Here is a 15000-nt window from a genome sequence, read left to right as displayed (position 1 = left end):
GACACGTGGCTGCCCAGAGCTAGGTGAAAATGATTAACTTATTTTTATTTGATGATGATGATGATGATGTTGTTGTTGTTGTTGTTGTTGTTTCAGACAGTTGTTGCCTTAGGTTTCATTCCTTCTTTTTATCCTCATTACCAGTAAAACCATTTGAGCTAATTCCCCACACTTGACAACGTATGACACGTGGCTGCCCAGAGCTAGGTGAAAATGATTAACTTATTTTTATTTGATGATGATGATGATGATGTTGTTGTTGTTGTTGTTTCAGACAGTTGTTGCCTTAGGTTTCATTCCTTCCTTTTATCCTCATTACCAGTAAAACCATTTGAGCTAATTCCCCACACTTGACAACGTATGACACGTGGCTGCCCAGAGCTAGGTGAAAATGATTAACTTATTTTTATTTGATGATGATGATGATGATGTTGTTGTTGTTGTTGTTGTTTCAGACAGTTGTTGCCTTAGGATTCATTCCTTCTTTTTATCCTCATTACCAGTGAAACCAGGTAGGAGAAAAAAAAAAAAAAAAGTATTGTCCTTCGAGCCGGAATTGAACCAGCGACCTAAGGATGCCAATGTGTTCCACTACAGTCCTCCGCTCTACCAGCTGAGCTATCGAAGGAAGGACGGGAGGGTGGCTCTTTGAGGACAATACACAATTCAGCAAAAGGCTGGCAAGCTCAGCTGACTGCAGCAGTCAATAGCTGCCACCACTGTTTTTCTTCTTGTTGCCGAGTGTGCGTTAACAGTGCTTCCAGAACACAGGGGCCAGTGGCACAATGGATAGTCTGACTACACATCAGAAGATTGTAGGTTTGACTCCTGCCTGGCTCGCGACTGTTGTTGTATGCGTGTTTTCCCTCAGCTTTGGAAATTTGTAGGACAGGGTTGATAAATGGCGACCTCGAGGTGTCTCTGCCTCCTTAGCGCAGTAGGTAGCGCGTCAGTCTCATAATCTGAAGGTCCTGAGTTCGATCCTCAGAGGGGGCAGCTTCTGTGTGTGTTTTTTAATAGACTATTTTACAGCTGTTGGAATGAAATCTTTGTTCCCAAGTAAGACCAGATTGAACATTTTCGAACCATTTATTAAAGAAAGAGCATCCATTGGAGAATGCAGGTATCGATCCCGCTACTTCTCGCATGCTAAACGAGCGCTCTACCATTTGAGCTAATTCCCCACATTTGACAACGTATGACACGTGGCTGCCCAGAGCTAGGTGAAAATTGATTAACTTATTTTTATTTGATGATGATGATGATGATGTTGTTGTTGTTGTTGTTGTTTCAGACAGTTGTTGCCTTAGGTTTCATTCCTTCTTTTTATCCTCATTACCAGTAAAACCAGGTAGGAGAAAAAAAAAAAAAAGTATTGTCCTTCGAGCCGGAATTGAACCAGCGACCTAAGGATGCCAATGTGTTCCACTACAGTCCTCCGCTCTAACAGCTGAGCTATCGAAGGAAGGACGGGAGGGTGGCTCTTTGAGGACAATACACAATTCAGCAAAAGGCTGGCAAGCTCAGCTGACTGCAGCAGTCAATAGCTGCCACCCACTGTTTTTCTTCTTGTTGCCGAGTGTGCGTTAACAGTGCTTCCAGAACACAGGGGCCAGTGGCACAATGGATAGTCTGACTACACATCAGAAGATTGTAGGTTTGACTCCTGCCTGGCTCGCGACTGTTGTTGTATGCGTGTTTTCCCTCAGCTTTGGAAATTTGTAGGACAGGGTTGATAAATGGCGACCTCGAGGTGTCTCTGCCTCCTTAGCGCAGTAGGTAGCGCGTCAGTCTCATAATCTGAAGGTCCTGAGTTCGATCCTCAGAGGGGGCAGCTTCTGTGTGTGTTTTTTAATAGACTATTTTACAGCTGTTGGAATGAAATCTTTGTTCCCAAGTAAGACCAGATTGAACATTTTCGAACCATTTATTAAAGAAAGAGCATCCATTGGAGAATGCAGGTATCGATCCCGCTACTTCTCGCATGCTAAACGAGCGCTCTACCATTTGAGCTAATTCCCCACATTTGACAACGTATGACACGTGGCTGCCCAGAGCTAGGTGAAAATGATTAACTTATTTTTATTTGATGATGATGATGATGTTGTTGTTGTTGTTTGTTGTTGTTTCAGACAGTTGTTGCCTTAGGTTTCATTCCTTCCTTTTATCCTCATTACCAGTAAAACCATTTGAGCTAATTCCCCACACTTGACAACGTATGACACGTGGCTGCCAGAGCTAGGTGAAAATGATTAACTTATTTTTATTTGATGATGATGATGATGATGTTGTTGTTGTTGTTGTTGTTGTTTCAGACAGTTGTTGCCTTAGGATTCATTCCTTCTTTTTATCCTCATTACCAGTGAAACCAGGTAGGAGAAAAAAAAAAAATATATATTGTCCTTCGAGCCGGAATTGAACCAGCGACCTAAGGATGCCAATGTGTTCCACTACAGTCCTCCGCTCTACCAGCTGAGCTATCGAAGGAAGGACGGGAGGGTGGCTCTTTGAGGACAATACACAATTCAGCAAAAGGCTGGCAAGCTCAGCTGACTGCAGCAGTCAATAGCTGCCACCACTGTTTTTCTTCTTGTTGCCGAGTGTGCGTTAACAGTGCTTCCAGAACACAGGGGCCAGTGGCACAATGGATAGTCTGACTACACATCAGAAGATTGTAGGTTTGACTCCTGCCTGGCTCGCGACTGTTGTTGTATGCGTGTTTTCCCTCAGCTTTGGAAATTTGTAGGACAGGGTTGATAAATGGCGACCTCGAGGTGTCTCTGCCTCCTTAGCGCAGTAGGTAGCGCGTCAGTCTCATAATCTGAAGGTCCTGAGTTCGATCCTCAGAGGGGGCAGCTTCTGTGTGTGTTTTTTAATAGACTATTTTACAGCTGTTGGAATGAAATCTTTGTTCCCAAGTAAGACCAGATTGAACATTTTCGAACCATTTATTAAAGAAAGAGCATCCATTGGAGAATGCAGGTATCGATCCCGCTACTTCTCGCATGCTAAACGAGCGCTCTACCATTTGAGCTAATTCCCCACATTTGACAACGTATGACACGTGGCTGCCCAGAGCTAGGTGAAAATGATTAACTTATTTTTATTTGATGATGATGATGATGTTGTTGTTGTTGTTGTTGTTGTTTCAGACAGTTGTTGCCTTAGGTTTCATTCCTTCCTTTTATCCTCATTACCAGTAAAACCATTTGAGCTAATTCCCCACACTTGACAACGTATGACACGTGGCTGCCCAGAGCTAGGTGAAAATGATTAACTTATTTTTATTTGATGATGATGATGATGTTGTTGTTGTTGTTGTTGTTTCAGACAGTTGTTGCCTTAGGTTTCATTCCCTCTTTTTATCCTCATTACCAGTAAAACCATTTGAGCTAATTCCCCACACTTGACAACGTATGACACGTGGCTGCCCAGAGCTAGGTGAAAATGATTAACTTATTTTTATTTGATGATGATGATGATGTTGTTGTTGTTGTTGTTGTTTCAGACAGTTGTTGCCTTAGGTTTCATTCCTTCTTTTTATCCTCATTACCAGTAAAACCATTTGAGCTAATTCCCCACACTTGACAACGTATGACACGTGGCTGCCCAGAGCTAGGTGAAAATGATTAACTTATTTTTATTTGATGATGATGATGATGTTGTTGTTGTTGTTGTTGTTGTTTCAGACAGTTGTTGCCTTAGGTTGCATTCCTTCCTTTTATCCTCATTACCAGTAAAACCATTTGAGCTAATTCCCCACACTTGACAACGTATGACACGTGGGCTGCCCAGAGCTAGGTGAAAATGATTAACTTATTTTTATTTGATGATGATGATGATGATGTTGTTGTTGTTGTTGTTGTTTCAGACAGTTGTTGCCTTAGGATTCATTCCTTCTTTTTATCCTCATTACCAGTAAAACCAGGTAGGAGAAAAAAAAAAAAAAGTATTGTCCTTCGAGCCGGAATTGAACCAGCGACCTAAGGATGCCAATGTGTTCCACTACAGTCCTCCGCTCTACCAGCTGAGCTATCGAAGGAAGGACGGGAGGGTGGCTCTTTGAGGACAATACACAATTCAGCAAAAGGCTGGCAAGCTCAGCTGACTGCAGCAGTCAATAGCTGCCACCACTGTTTTTCTTCTTGTTGCCGAGTGTGCGTTAACAGTGCTTCCAGAACACAGGGGCCAGTGGCACAATGGATAGTCTGACTACACATCAGAAGATTGTAGGTTTGACTCCTGCCTGGCTCGCGACTGTTGTTGTATGCGTGTTTTCCCTCAGCTTTGGAAATTTGTAGGACAGGGTTGATAAATGGCGACCTCGAGGTGTCTCTGCCTCCTTAGCGCAGTAGGTAGCGCGTCAGTCTCATAATCTGAAGGTCCTGAGTTCGATCCTCAGAGGGGGCAGCTTCTGTGTGTGTTTTTTAATAGACTATTTTACAGCTGTTGGAATGAAATCTTTGTTCCCAAGTAAGACCAGATTGAACATTTTCGAACCATTTATTAAAGAAAGAGCATCCATTGGAGAATGCAGGTATCGATCCCGCTACTTCTCGCATGCTAAACGAGCGCTCTACCATTTGAGCTAATTCCCCACATTTGACAACGTATGACACGTGGCTGCCCAGAGCTAGGTGAAAATGATTAACTTATTTTTATTTGATGATGATGATGATGTTGTTGTTGTTGTTGTTGTTTCAGACAGTTGTTGCCTTAGGTTTCATTCCTTCTTTTTATCCTCATTACCAATAAAACCATTTGAGCTAATTCCCCACACTTGACAACGTATGACACGTGGCTGCCCAGAGCTAGGTGAAAATGATTAACTTATTTTTATTGATGATGATGATGATGATGTTGTTGTTGTTGTTGTTGTTGTTTCAGACAGTTGTTGCCTTAGGTTTCATTCCTTCTTTTTATCCTCATTACCAGTAAAACCAGGTAGGAGAAAAAAAAAAAAAGGATTGTCCTTCGAGCCGGAATTGAACCAGCGACCTAAGGATGCCAATGTGTTCCACTACAGTCCTCCGCTCTACCAGCTGAGCTATCGAAGGAAGGACGGGAGGGTGGCTCTTTGAGGACAATACACAATTCAGCAAAAGGCTGGCAAGCTCAGCTGACTGCAGCAGTCAATAGCTGCCACCACTGTTTTTCTTCTTGTTGCCGAGTGTGCGTTAACAGTGCTTCCAGAACACAGGGGCCAGTGGCACAATGGATAGTCTGACTACACATCAGAAGATTGTAGGTTTGACTCCTGCCTGGCTCGCGACTGTTGTTGTATGCGTGTTTTCCCTCAGCTTTGGAAATTTGTAGGACAGGGTTGATAAATGGCGACCTCGAGGTGTCTCTGCCTCCTTAGCGCAGTAGGTAGCGCGTCAGTCTCATAATCTGACGGTCCTGAGTTCGATCCTCAGAGGGGGCAGCTGCTGTGTGTGTTTTTTAATAGACTATTTTACAGCTGTTGGAATGAAATCTTTGTTCCCAAGTAAGACCAGATTGAACATTTTCGAACCATTTATTAAAGAAAGAGCATCCATTGGAGAATGCAGGTATCGATCCCGCTACTTCTCGCATGCTAAACGAGCGCTCTACCATTTGAGCTAATTCCCCACATTTGACAACGTATGACACGTGGCTGCCCAGAGCTAGGTGAAAATGATTAACTTATTTTTATTTGATGATGATGATGATGTTGTTGTTGTTGTTGTTGTTGTTTCAGACAGTTGTTGCCTTAGGTTTCATTCCTTCCTTTTATCCTCATTACCAGTAAAACCATTTGAGCTAATTCCCCACACTTGACAACGTATGACACGTGGCTGCCCAGAGCTAGGTGAAAATGATTAACTTATTTTTATTTGATGATGATGATGATGTTGTTGTTGTTGTTGTTGTTTCAGACAGTTGTTGCCTTAGGTTTCATTCCTTCTTTTTATCCTCATTACCAGTAAAACCATTTGAGCTAATTCCCCACACTTGACAACGTATGACACGTGGCTGCCCAGAGCTAGGTGAAAATGATTAACTTATTTTTATTTGATGATGATGATGATGTTGTTGTTGTTGTTGTTGTTGTTTCAGACAGTTGTTGCCTTAGGTTGCATTCCTTCCTTTTATCCTCATTACCAGTAAAACCATTTGAGCTAATTCCCCACACTTGACAACGTATGACACGTGGCTGCCCAGAGCTAGGTGAAAATGATTAACTTATTTTTATTTGATGATGATGATGATGATGTTGTTGTTGTTGTTGTTGTTTCAGACAGTTGTTGCCTTAGGATTCATTCCTTCTTTTTATCCTCATTACCAGTGAAACCAGGTAGGAGAAAAAAAAAAAAAAAGTATTGTCCTTCGAGCCGGAATTGAACCAGCGACCTAAGGATGCCAATGTGTTCCACTACAGTCCTCCGCTCTACCAGCTGAGCTATCGAAGGAAGGACGGGAGGGCGGCTCTTTGAGGACAATACACAATTCAGCAAAAGGCTGGCAAGCTCAGCTGACTGCAGCAGTCAATAGCTGCCACCACTGTTTTTCTTCTTGTTGCCGAGTGTGCGTTAACAGTGCTTCCAGAACACAGGGGCCAGTGGCACAATGGATAGTCTGACTACACATCAGAAGATTGTAGGTTTGACTCCTGCCTGGCTCGCGACTGTTGTTGTATGCGTGTTTTCCCTCAGCTTTGGAAATTTGTAGGACAGGGTTGATAAATGGCGACCTCGAGGTGTCTCTGCCTCCTTAGCGCAGTAGGTAGCGCGTCAGTCTCATAATCTGAAGGTCCTGAGTTCGATCCTCAGAGGGGGCAGCTTCTGTGTGTGTTTTTTAATAGACTATTTTACAGCTGTTGGAATGAAATCTTTGTTCCCAAGTAAGACCAGATTGAACATTTTCGAACCATTTATTAAAGAAAGAGCATCCATTGGAGAATGCAGGTATCGATCCCGCTACTTCTCGCATGCTAAACGAGCGCTCTACCATTTGAGCTAATTCCCCACATTTGACAACGTATGACACGTGGCTGCCCAGAGCTAGGTGAAAATGATTAACTTATTTTTATTTGATGATGATGATGATGTTGTTGTTGTTGTTGTTGTTTCAGACAGTTGTTGCCTTAGGTTTCATTCCTTCTTTTTATCCTCATTACCAATAAAACCATTTGAGCTAATTCCCCACACTTGACAACGTATGACACGTGGCTGCCCAGAGCTAGGTGAAAATGATTAACTTATTTTTATTTGATGATGATGATGATGATGTTGTTGTTGTTGTTGTTGTTTCAGACAGTTGTTGCCTTAGGTTTCATTCCTTCTTTTTATCCTCATTACCAGTAAAACCAGGTAGGAGAAAAAAAAAAAAAAGTATTGTCCTTCGAGCCGGAATTGAACCAGCGACCTAAGGATGCCAATGTGTTCCACTACAGTCCTCCGCTCTACCAGCTGAGCTATCGAAGGAAGGACGGGAGGGTGGCTCTTTGAGGACAATACACAATTCAGCAAAAGGCTGGCAAGCTCAGCTGACTGCAGCAGTCAATAGCTGCCACCACTGTTTTTCTTCTTGTTGCCGAGTGTGCGTTAACAGTGCTTCCAGAACACAGGGGCCAGTGGCACAATGGATAGTCTGACTACACATCAGAAGATTGTAGGTTTGACTCCTGCCTGGCTCGCGACTGTTGTTGTATGCGTGTTTTCCCTCAGCTTTGGAAATTTGTAGGACAGGGTTGATAAATGGCGACCTCGAGGTGTCTCTGCCTCCTTAGCGCAGTAGGTAGCGCGTCAGTCTCATAATCTGAAGGTCCTGAGTTCGATCCTCAGAGGGGGCAGCTTCTGTGTGTGTTTTTTAATAGACTATTTTACAGCTGTTGGAATGAAATCTTTGTTCCCAAGTAAGACCAGATTGAACATTTTCGAACCATTTATTAAAGAAAGAGCATCCATTGGAGAATGCAGGTATCGATCCCGCTACTTCTCGCATGCTAAACGAGCGCTCTACCATTTGAGCTAATTCCCCACATTTGACAACGTATGACACGTGGCTGCCCAGAGCTAGGTGAAAATGATTAACTTATTTTTATTTGATGATGATGATGATGTTGTTGTTGTTGTTGTTGTTGTTTCAGACAGTTGTTGCCTTAGGTTTCATTCCTTCCTTTTATCCTCATTACCAGTAAAACCATTTGAGCTAATTCCCCACACTTGACAACGTATGACACGTGGCTGCCCAGAGCTAGGTGAAAATGATTAACTTATTTTTATTTGATGATGATGATGATGTTGTTGTTGTTGTTGTTGTTTCAGACAGTTGTTGCCTTAGGTTTCATTCCTTCTTTTTATCCTCATTACCAGTAAAACCATTTGAGCTAATTCCCCACACTTGACAACGTATGACACGTGGCTGCCCAGAGCTAGGTGAAAATGATTAACTTATTTTTATTTGATGATGATGATGATGTTGTTGTTGTTGTTGTTGTTTCAGACAGTTGTTGCCTTAGGTTTCATTCCTTCTTTTTATCCTCATTACCAGTAAAACCATTTGAGCTAATTCCCCACACTTGACAACGTATGACACGTGGCTGCCCAGAGCTAGGTGAAAATGATTAACTTATTTTTATTTGATGATGATGATGATGTTGTTGTTGTTGTTGTTGTTGTTTCAGACAGTTGTTGCCTTAGGTTGCATTCCTTCCTTTTATCCTCATTACCAGTAAAACCATTTGAGCTAATTCCCCACACTTGACAACGTATGACACGTGGCTGCCCAGAGCTAGGTGAAAATGATTAACTTATTTTTATTTGATGATGATGATGATGATGTTGTTGTTGTTGTTGTTGTTTCAGACAGTTGTTGCCTTAGGATTCATTCCTTCTTTTTATCCTCATTACCAGTGAAACCAGGTAGGAGAAAAAAAAAAAAAAAGTATTGTCCTTCGAGCCGGAATTGAACCAGCGACCTAAGGATGCCAATGTGTTCCACTACAGTCCTCCGCTCTACCAGCTGAGCTATCGAAGGAAGGACGGGAGGGCGGCTCTTTGAGGACAATACACAATTCAGCAAAAGGCTGGCAAGCTCAGCTGACTGCAGCAGTCAATAGCTGCCACCACTGTTTTTCTTCTTGTTGCCGAGTGTGCGTTAACAGTGCTTCCAGAACACAGGGGCCAGTGGCACAATGGATAGTCTGACTACACATCAGAAGATTGTAGGTTTGACTCCTGCCTGGCTCGCGACTGTTGTTGTATGCGTGTTTTCCCTCAGCTTTGGAAATTTGTAGGACAGGGTTGATAAATGGCGACCTCGAGGTGTCTCTGCCTCCTTAGCGCAGTAGGTAGCGCGTCAGTCTCATAATCTGAAGGTCCTGAGTTCGATCCTCAGAGGGGGCAGCTTCTGTGTGTGTTTTTTAATAGACTATTTTACAGCTGTTGGAATGAAATCTTTGTTCCCAAGTAAGACCAGATTGAACATTTTCGAACCATTTATTAAAGAAAGAGCATCCATTGGAGAATGCAGGTATCGATCCCGCTACTTCTCGCATGCTAAACGAGCGCTCTACCATTTGAGCTAATTCCCCACATTTGACAACGTATGACACGTGGCTGCCCAGAGCTAGGTGAAAATGATTAACTTATTTTTATTTGATGATGATGATGATGTTGTTGTTGTTGTTGTTGTTTCAGACAGTTGTTGCCTTAGGTTTCATTCCTTCTTTTTATCCTCATTACCAGTAAAACCAGGTAGGAGAAAAAAAAAAAAAGTATTGTCCTTCGAGCCGGAATTGAACCAGCGACCTAAGGATGCCAATGTGTTCCACTACAGTCCTCCGCTCTACCAGCTGAGCTATCGAAGGAAGGACGGGAGGGTGGCTCTTTGAGGACAATACACAATTCAGCAAAAGGCTGGCAAGCTCAGCTGACTGCAGCAGTCAATAGCTGCCACCACTGTTTTTCTTCTTGTTGCCGAGTGTGCGTTAACAGTGCTTCCAGAACACAGGGGCCAGTGGCACAATGGATAGTCTGACTACACATCAGAAGATTGTAGGTTTGACTCCTGCCTGGCTCGCGACTGTTGTTGTATGCGTGTTTTCCCTCAGCTTTGGAAATTTGTAGGACAGGGTTGATAAATGGCGACCTCGAGGTGTCTCTGCCTCCTTAGCGCAGTAGGTAGCGCGTCAGTCTCATAATCTGAAGGTCCTGAGTTCGATCCTCAGAGGGGGCAGCTTCTGTGTGTGTTTTTTAATAGACTATTTTACAGCTGTTGGAATGAAATCTTTGTTCCCAAGTAAGACTAGATTGAACATTTTCGAACCATTTATTAAAGAAAGAGCATCCATTGGAGAATGCAGGTATCGATCCCGCTACTTCTCGCATGCTAAACGAGCGCTCTACCATTTGAGCTAATTCCCCACATTTGACAACGTATGACACGTGGCTGCCCAGAGCTAGGTGAAAATGATTAACTTATTTTTATTTGATGATGATGATGATGTTGTTGTTGTTGTTGTTGTTGTTGTTTCAGGCAGTTGTTGCCTTAGGTTTCATTCCTTCCTTTTATCCTCATTACCAGTAAAACCATTTGAGCTAATTCCCCACACTTGACAACGTATGACACGTGGCTGCCCAGAGCTAGGTGAAAATGATTAACTTATTTTTATTTGATGATGATGATGATGATGTTGTTGTTGTTGTTGTTGTTTCAGACAGTTGTTGCCTTAGGATTCATTCCTTCTTTTTATCCTCATTACCAGTGAAACCAGGTAGGAGAAAAAAAAAAAAAAAGTATTGTCCTTCGAGCCGGAATTGAACCAGCGACCTAAGGATGCCAATGTGTTCCACTACAGTCCTCCGCTCTACCAGCTGAGCTATCGAAGGAAGGACGGGAGGGTGGCTCTTTGAGGACAATACACAATTCAGCAAAAGGCTGGCAAGCTCAGCTGACTGCAGCAGTCAATAGCTGCCACCACTGTTTTTCTTCTTGTTGCCGAGTGTGCGTTAACAGTGCTTCCAGAACACAGGGGCCAGTGGCACAATGGATAGTCTGACTACACATCAGAAGATTGTAGGTTTGACTCCTGCCTGGCTCGCGACTGTTGTTGTATGCGTGTTTTCCCTCAGCTTTGGAAATTTGTAGGACAGGGTTGATAAATGGCGACCTCGAGGTGTCTCTGCCTCCTTAGCGCAGTAGGTAGCGCGTCAGTCTCATAATCTGAAGGTCCTGAGTTCGATCCTCAGAGGGGGCAGCTTCTGTGTGTGTTTTTTAATAGACTATTTTACAGCTGTTGGAATGAAATCTTTGTTCCCAAGTAAGACCAGATTGAACATTTTCGAACCATTTATTAAAGAAAGAGCATCCATTGGAGAATGCAGGTATCGATCCCGCTACTTCTCGCATGCTAAACGAGCGCTCTACCATTTGAGCTAATTCCCCACATTTGACAACGTATGACACGTGGCTGCCCAGAGCTAGGTGAAAATGATTAACTTATTTTTATTTGATGATGATGATGATGTTGTTGTTGTTGTTGTTGTTGTTTCAGACAGTTGTTGCCTTAGGTTTCATTCCTTCCTTTTATCCTCATTACCAGTAAAACCATTTGAGCTAATTCCCCACACTTGACAACGTATGACACGTGGCTGCCCAGAGCTAGGTGAAAATGATTAACTTATTTTTATTTGATGATGATGATGATGTTGTTGTTGTTGTTGTTGTTGTTGTTTCAGACAGTTGTTGCCTTAGGTTTCATTCCTTCCTTTTATCCTCATTACCAGTAAAACCATTTGAGCTAATTCCCCACACTTGACAACGTATGACACGTGGCTGCCCAGAGCTAGGTGAAAATGATTAACTTATTTTTATTTGATGATGATGATGATGATGTTGTTGTTGTTGTTGTTGTTTCAGACAGTTGTTGCCTTAGGATTCATTCCTTCTTTTTATCCTCATTACCAGTGAAACCAGGTAGGAGAAAAAAAAAAAAAAAAGTATTGTCCTTCGAGCCGGAATTGAACCAGCGACCTAAGGATGCCAATGTGTTCCACTACAGTCCTCCGCTCTACCAGCTGAGCTATCGAAGGAAGGACGGGAGGGTGGCTCTTTGAGGACAATACACAATTCAGCAAAAGGCTGGCAAGCTCAGCTGACTGCAGCAGTCAATAGCTGCCACCACTGTTTTTCTTCTTGTTGCCGAGTGTGCGTTAACAGTGCTTCCAGAACACAGGGGCCAGTGGCACAATGGATAGTCTGACTACACATCAGAAGATTGTAGGTTTGACTCCTGCCTGGCTCGCGACTGTTGTTGTATGCGTGTTTTCCCTCAGCTTTGGAAATTTGTAGGACAGGGTTGATAAATGGCGACCTCGAGGTGTCTCTGCCTCCTTAGCGCAGTAGGTAGCGCGTCAGTCTCATAATCTGAAGGTCCTGAGTTCGATCCTCAGAGGGGGCAGCTTCTGTGTGTGTTTTTTAATAGACTATTTTACAGCTGTTGGAATGAAATCTTTGTTCCCAAGTAAGACCAGATTGAACATTTTCGAACCATTTATTAAAGAAAGAGCATCCATTGGAGAATGCAGGTATCGATCCCGCTACTTCTCGCATGCTAAACGAGCGCTCTACCATTTGAGCTAATTCCCCACATTTGACAACGTATGACACGTGGCTGCCCAGAGCTAGGTGAAAATGATTAACTTATTTTTATTTGATGATGATGATGATGTTGTTGTTGTTGTTGTTGTTGTTTCAGACAGTTGTTGCCTTAGGTTTCATTCCTTCCTTTTATCCTCATTACCAGTAAAACCATTTGAGCTAATTCCCCACACTTGACAACGTATGACACGTTGCTGCCCAGAGCTAGGTGAAAATGATTAACTTATTTTTATTTGATGATGATGATGATGTTGTTGTTGTTGTTGTTGTTTCAGACAGTTGTTGCCTTAGGTTTCATTCCTTCTTTTTATCCTCATTACCAGTAAAACCATTTGAGCTAATTCCCCACACTTGACAACGTATGACACGTGGCTGCCCAGAGCTAGGTGAAAATGATTAACTTATTTTTATTTGATGATGATGATGATGTTGTTGTTGTTGTTGTTGTTTCAGACAGTTGTTGCCTTAGGTTTCATTCCTTCTTTTTATCCTCATTACCAGTAAAACCATTTGAGCTAATTCCCCACACTTGACAACGTATGACACGTGGCTGCCCAGAGCTAGGTGAAAATGATTAACTTATTTTTATTTGATGATGATGATGATGATGATGATGATGATGATGATGATGATGATGATGATGATGATGATGATGATGATGATGATGATGATGATGATGATGATGATGATGTTGTTGTTGTTGTTGTTGTTGTTGTTGTTTCAGACAGTTGTTGCCTTAGGATTCATTCCTTCTTTTTATCCTCATTACCAGTGAAACCAGGTAGGAGAAAAAAAAAAAAAAAGTATTGTCCTTCGAGCCGGAATTGAACCAGCGACCTAAGGATGCCAATGTGTTCCACTACAGTCCTCCGCTCTACCAGCTGAGCTATCGAAGGAAGGACGGGAGGGTGGCTCTTTGAGGACAATACACAATTCAGCAAAAGGCTGGCAAGCTCAGCTGACTGCAGCAGTCAATAGCTGCCACCACTGTTTTTCTTCTTGTTGCCGAGTGTGCGTTAACAGTGCTTCCAGAACACAGGGGCCAGTGGCACAATGGATAGTCTGACTACACATCAGAAGATTGTAGGTTTGACTCCTGCCTGGCTCGCGACTGTTGTTGTATGCGTGTTTTCCCTCAGCTTTGGAAATTTGTAGGACAGGGTTGATAAATGGCGACCTCGAGGTGTCTCTGCCTCCTTAGCGCAGTAGGTAGCGCGTCAGTCTCATAATCTGAAGGTCCTGAGTTCGATCCTCAGAGGGGGCAGCTTCTGTGTGTGTTTTTTAATAGACTATTTTACAGCTGTTGGAATGAAATCTTTGTTCCCAAGTAAGACCAGATTGAACATTTTCGAACCATTTATTAAAGAAAGAGCATCCATTGGAGAATGCAGGTATCGATCCCGCTACTTCTCGCATGCTAAACGAGCGCTCTACCATTTGAGCTAATTCCCCACATTTGACAACGTATGACACGTGGCTGCCCAGAGCTAGGTGAAAATGATTAACTTATTTTTATTTGATGATGATGATGATGTTGTTGTTGTTGTTGTTGTTGTTTCAGACAGTTGTTGCCTTAGGTTTCATTCCTTCCTTTTATCCTCATTACCAGTAAAACCATTTGAGCTAATTCCCCACACTTGACAACGTATGACACGTGGCTGCCCAGAGCTAGGTGAAAATGATTAACTTATTTTTATTTGATGATGATGATGATGTTGTTGTTGTTGTTGTTGTTGTTGTTTCAGACAGTTGTTGCCTTAGGTTTCATTCCTTCCTTTTATCCTCATTACCAGTAAAACCATTTGAGCTAATTCCCCACACTTGACAACGTATGACACGTGGCTGCCCAGAGCTAGGTGAAAATGATTAACTTATTTTTATTTGATGATGATGATGATGATGTTGTTGTTGTTGTTGTTGTTTCAGACAGTTGTTGCCTTAGGATTCATTCCTTCTTTTTATCCTCATTACCAGTGAAACCAGGTAGGAGAAAAAAAAAAAAAAAGTATTGTCCTTCGAGCCGGAATTGAACCAGCGACCTAAGGATGCCAATGTGTTCCACTACAGTCCTCCGCTCTACCAGCTGAGCTATCGAAGGAAGGACGGGAGGGTGGCTCTTTGAGGACAATACACAATTCAGCAAAAGGCTGGCAAGCTCAGCTGACTGCAGCAGTCAATAGCTGCCACCACTGTTTTTCTTCTTGTTGCCGAGTGTGCGTTAACAGTGCTTCCAGAACACAGGGGCCAGTGGCACAATGGATAGTCTGACTACACATCAGAAGATTGTAGGTTTGACTCCTGCCTGGCTCGCGACTGTTGTTGTATGCGTGTTTTCCCTCAGCTTTGGAAATTTGTAGGACAGGGTTGATAAAT

The 15000-nt window shown here is 42.8% G+C and overlaps 25 non-coding genes across 25 annotated transcripts; 12 read left to right on the top strand and 13 right to left on the bottom strand.

The window, feature by feature from the left end:
• Window positions 1-541: 541 nt before the first annotated feature.
• trnay-gua (transfer RNA tyrosine (anticodon GUA)) lies at window positions 542-628 on the bottom strand. The gene is given in 2 exon segments: window positions 542-577; window positions 592-628. It is a non-coding gene; the product is annotated as a tRNA-Tyr (tRNA).
• A 295-nt stretch (window positions 629-923) lies between these two features.
• Window positions 924-996, top strand: trnam-cau (transfer RNA methionine (anticodon CAU)). Its single transcript has one exon. It is a non-coding gene; the product is annotated as a tRNA-Met (tRNA).
• A 382-nt stretch (window positions 997-1378) lies between these two features.
• trnay-gua (transfer RNA tyrosine (anticodon GUA)) lies at window positions 1379-1465 on the bottom strand. Its single transcript is given in 2 exon segments — window positions 1379-1414; window positions 1429-1465. It is a non-coding gene; the product is annotated as a tRNA-Tyr (tRNA).
• A 296-nt stretch (window positions 1466-1761) lies between these two features.
• trnam-cau (transfer RNA methionine (anticodon CAU)) lies at window positions 1762-1834 on the top strand. Its single transcript has one exon. It is a non-coding gene; the product is annotated as a tRNA-Met (tRNA).
• A 566-nt stretch (window positions 1835-2400) lies between these two features.
• Window positions 2401-2487, bottom strand: trnay-gua (transfer RNA tyrosine (anticodon GUA)). Its single transcript is given in 2 exon segments — window positions 2401-2436; window positions 2451-2487. It is a non-coding gene; the product is annotated as a tRNA-Tyr (tRNA).
• A 295-nt stretch (window positions 2488-2782) lies between these two features.
• Window positions 2783-2855, top strand: trnam-cau (transfer RNA methionine (anticodon CAU)). The gene has a single exon. It is a non-coding gene; the product is annotated as a tRNA-Met (tRNA).
• A 1100-nt stretch (window positions 2856-3955) lies between these two features.
• trnay-gua (transfer RNA tyrosine (anticodon GUA)) lies at window positions 3956-4042 on the bottom strand. The gene is given in 2 exon segments: window positions 3956-3991; window positions 4006-4042. It is a non-coding gene; the product is annotated as a tRNA-Tyr (tRNA).
• A 295-nt stretch (window positions 4043-4337) lies between these two features.
• trnam-cau (transfer RNA methionine (anticodon CAU)) lies at window positions 4338-4410 on the top strand. Its single transcript has one exon. It is a non-coding gene; the product is annotated as a tRNA-Met (tRNA).
• A 560-nt stretch (window positions 4411-4970) lies between these two features.
• Window positions 4971-5057, bottom strand: trnay-gua (transfer RNA tyrosine (anticodon GUA)). The gene is given in 2 exon segments: window positions 4971-5006; window positions 5021-5057. It is a non-coding gene; the product is annotated as a tRNA-Tyr (tRNA).
• Window positions 5058-5352: 295 nt separating this feature from the next.
• trnam-cau (transfer RNA methionine (anticodon CAU)) lies at window positions 5353-5425 on the top strand. The gene has a single exon. It is a non-coding gene; the product is annotated as a tRNA-Met (tRNA).
• A 922-nt stretch (window positions 5426-6347) lies between these two features.
• trnay-gua (transfer RNA tyrosine (anticodon GUA)) lies at window positions 6348-6434 on the bottom strand. The gene is given in 2 exon segments: window positions 6348-6383; window positions 6398-6434. It is a non-coding gene; the product is annotated as a tRNA-Tyr (tRNA).
• A 295-nt stretch (window positions 6435-6729) lies between these two features.
• On the top strand, window positions 6730-6802 carry trnam-cau (transfer RNA methionine (anticodon CAU)). Its single transcript has one exon. It is a non-coding gene; the product is annotated as a tRNA-Met (tRNA).
• Window positions 6803-7361: 559 nt separating this feature from the next.
• trnay-gua (transfer RNA tyrosine (anticodon GUA)) lies at window positions 7362-7448 on the bottom strand. The gene is given in 2 exon segments: window positions 7362-7397; window positions 7412-7448. It is a non-coding gene; the product is annotated as a tRNA-Tyr (tRNA).
• A 295-nt stretch (window positions 7449-7743) lies between these two features.
• On the top strand, window positions 7744-7816 carry trnam-cau (transfer RNA methionine (anticodon CAU)). The gene has a single exon. It is a non-coding gene; the product is annotated as a tRNA-Met (tRNA).
• A 1100-nt stretch (window positions 7817-8916) lies between these two features.
• trnay-gua (transfer RNA tyrosine (anticodon GUA)) lies at window positions 8917-9003 on the bottom strand. The gene is given in 2 exon segments: window positions 8917-8952; window positions 8967-9003. It is a non-coding gene; the product is annotated as a tRNA-Tyr (tRNA).
• Window positions 9004-9298: 295 nt separating this feature from the next.
• Window positions 9299-9371, top strand: trnam-cau (transfer RNA methionine (anticodon CAU)). The gene has a single exon. It is a non-coding gene; the product is annotated as a tRNA-Met (tRNA).
• Window positions 9372-9748: 377 nt separating this feature from the next.
• trnay-gua (transfer RNA tyrosine (anticodon GUA)) lies at window positions 9749-9835 on the bottom strand. Its single transcript is given in 2 exon segments — window positions 9749-9784; window positions 9799-9835. It is a non-coding gene; the product is annotated as a tRNA-Tyr (tRNA).
• A 295-nt stretch (window positions 9836-10130) lies between these two features.
• On the top strand, window positions 10131-10203 carry trnam-cau (transfer RNA methionine (anticodon CAU)). The gene has a single exon. It is a non-coding gene; the product is annotated as a tRNA-Met (tRNA).
• Window positions 10204-10769: 566 nt separating this feature from the next.
• Window positions 10770-10856, bottom strand: trnay-gua (transfer RNA tyrosine (anticodon GUA)). The gene is given in 2 exon segments: window positions 10770-10805; window positions 10820-10856. It is a non-coding gene; the product is annotated as a tRNA-Tyr (tRNA).
• Window positions 10857-11151: 295 nt separating this feature from the next.
• On the top strand, window positions 11152-11224 carry trnam-cau (transfer RNA methionine (anticodon CAU)). The gene has a single exon. It is a non-coding gene; the product is annotated as a tRNA-Met (tRNA).
• A 748-nt stretch (window positions 11225-11972) lies between these two features.
• trnay-gua (transfer RNA tyrosine (anticodon GUA)) lies at window positions 11973-12059 on the bottom strand. Its single transcript is given in 2 exon segments — window positions 11973-12008; window positions 12023-12059. It is a non-coding gene; the product is annotated as a tRNA-Tyr (tRNA).
• A 295-nt stretch (window positions 12060-12354) lies between these two features.
• trnam-cau (transfer RNA methionine (anticodon CAU)) lies at window positions 12355-12427 on the top strand. Its single transcript has one exon. It is a non-coding gene; the product is annotated as a tRNA-Met (tRNA).
• A 1009-nt stretch (window positions 12428-13436) lies between these two features.
• On the bottom strand, window positions 13437-13523 carry trnay-gua (transfer RNA tyrosine (anticodon GUA)). The gene is given in 2 exon segments: window positions 13437-13472; window positions 13487-13523. It is a non-coding gene; the product is annotated as a tRNA-Tyr (tRNA).
• A 295-nt stretch (window positions 13524-13818) lies between these two features.
• trnam-cau (transfer RNA methionine (anticodon CAU)) lies at window positions 13819-13891 on the top strand. Its single transcript has one exon. It is a non-coding gene; the product is annotated as a tRNA-Met (tRNA).
• A 747-nt stretch (window positions 13892-14638) lies between these two features.
• On the bottom strand, window positions 14639-14725 carry trnay-gua (transfer RNA tyrosine (anticodon GUA)). The gene is given in 2 exon segments: window positions 14639-14674; window positions 14689-14725. It is a non-coding gene; the product is annotated as a tRNA-Tyr (tRNA).
• Window positions 14726-15000: the final 275 nt, after the last annotated feature.

The sequence above is a fragment of the Acipenser ruthenus genome, chromosome 40 (assembly GCF_902713425.1).
Source record: "Acipenser ruthenus chromosome 40, fAciRut3.2 maternal haplotype, whole genome shotgun sequence".
NCBI lineage: Eukaryota > Metazoa > Chordata > Actinopteri > Acipenseriformes > Acipenseridae > Acipenser > Acipenser ruthenus.
Note: the sequence above shows the minus strand (reverse complement) of the source record. Positions and strands in the feature narration are given on the sequence as shown.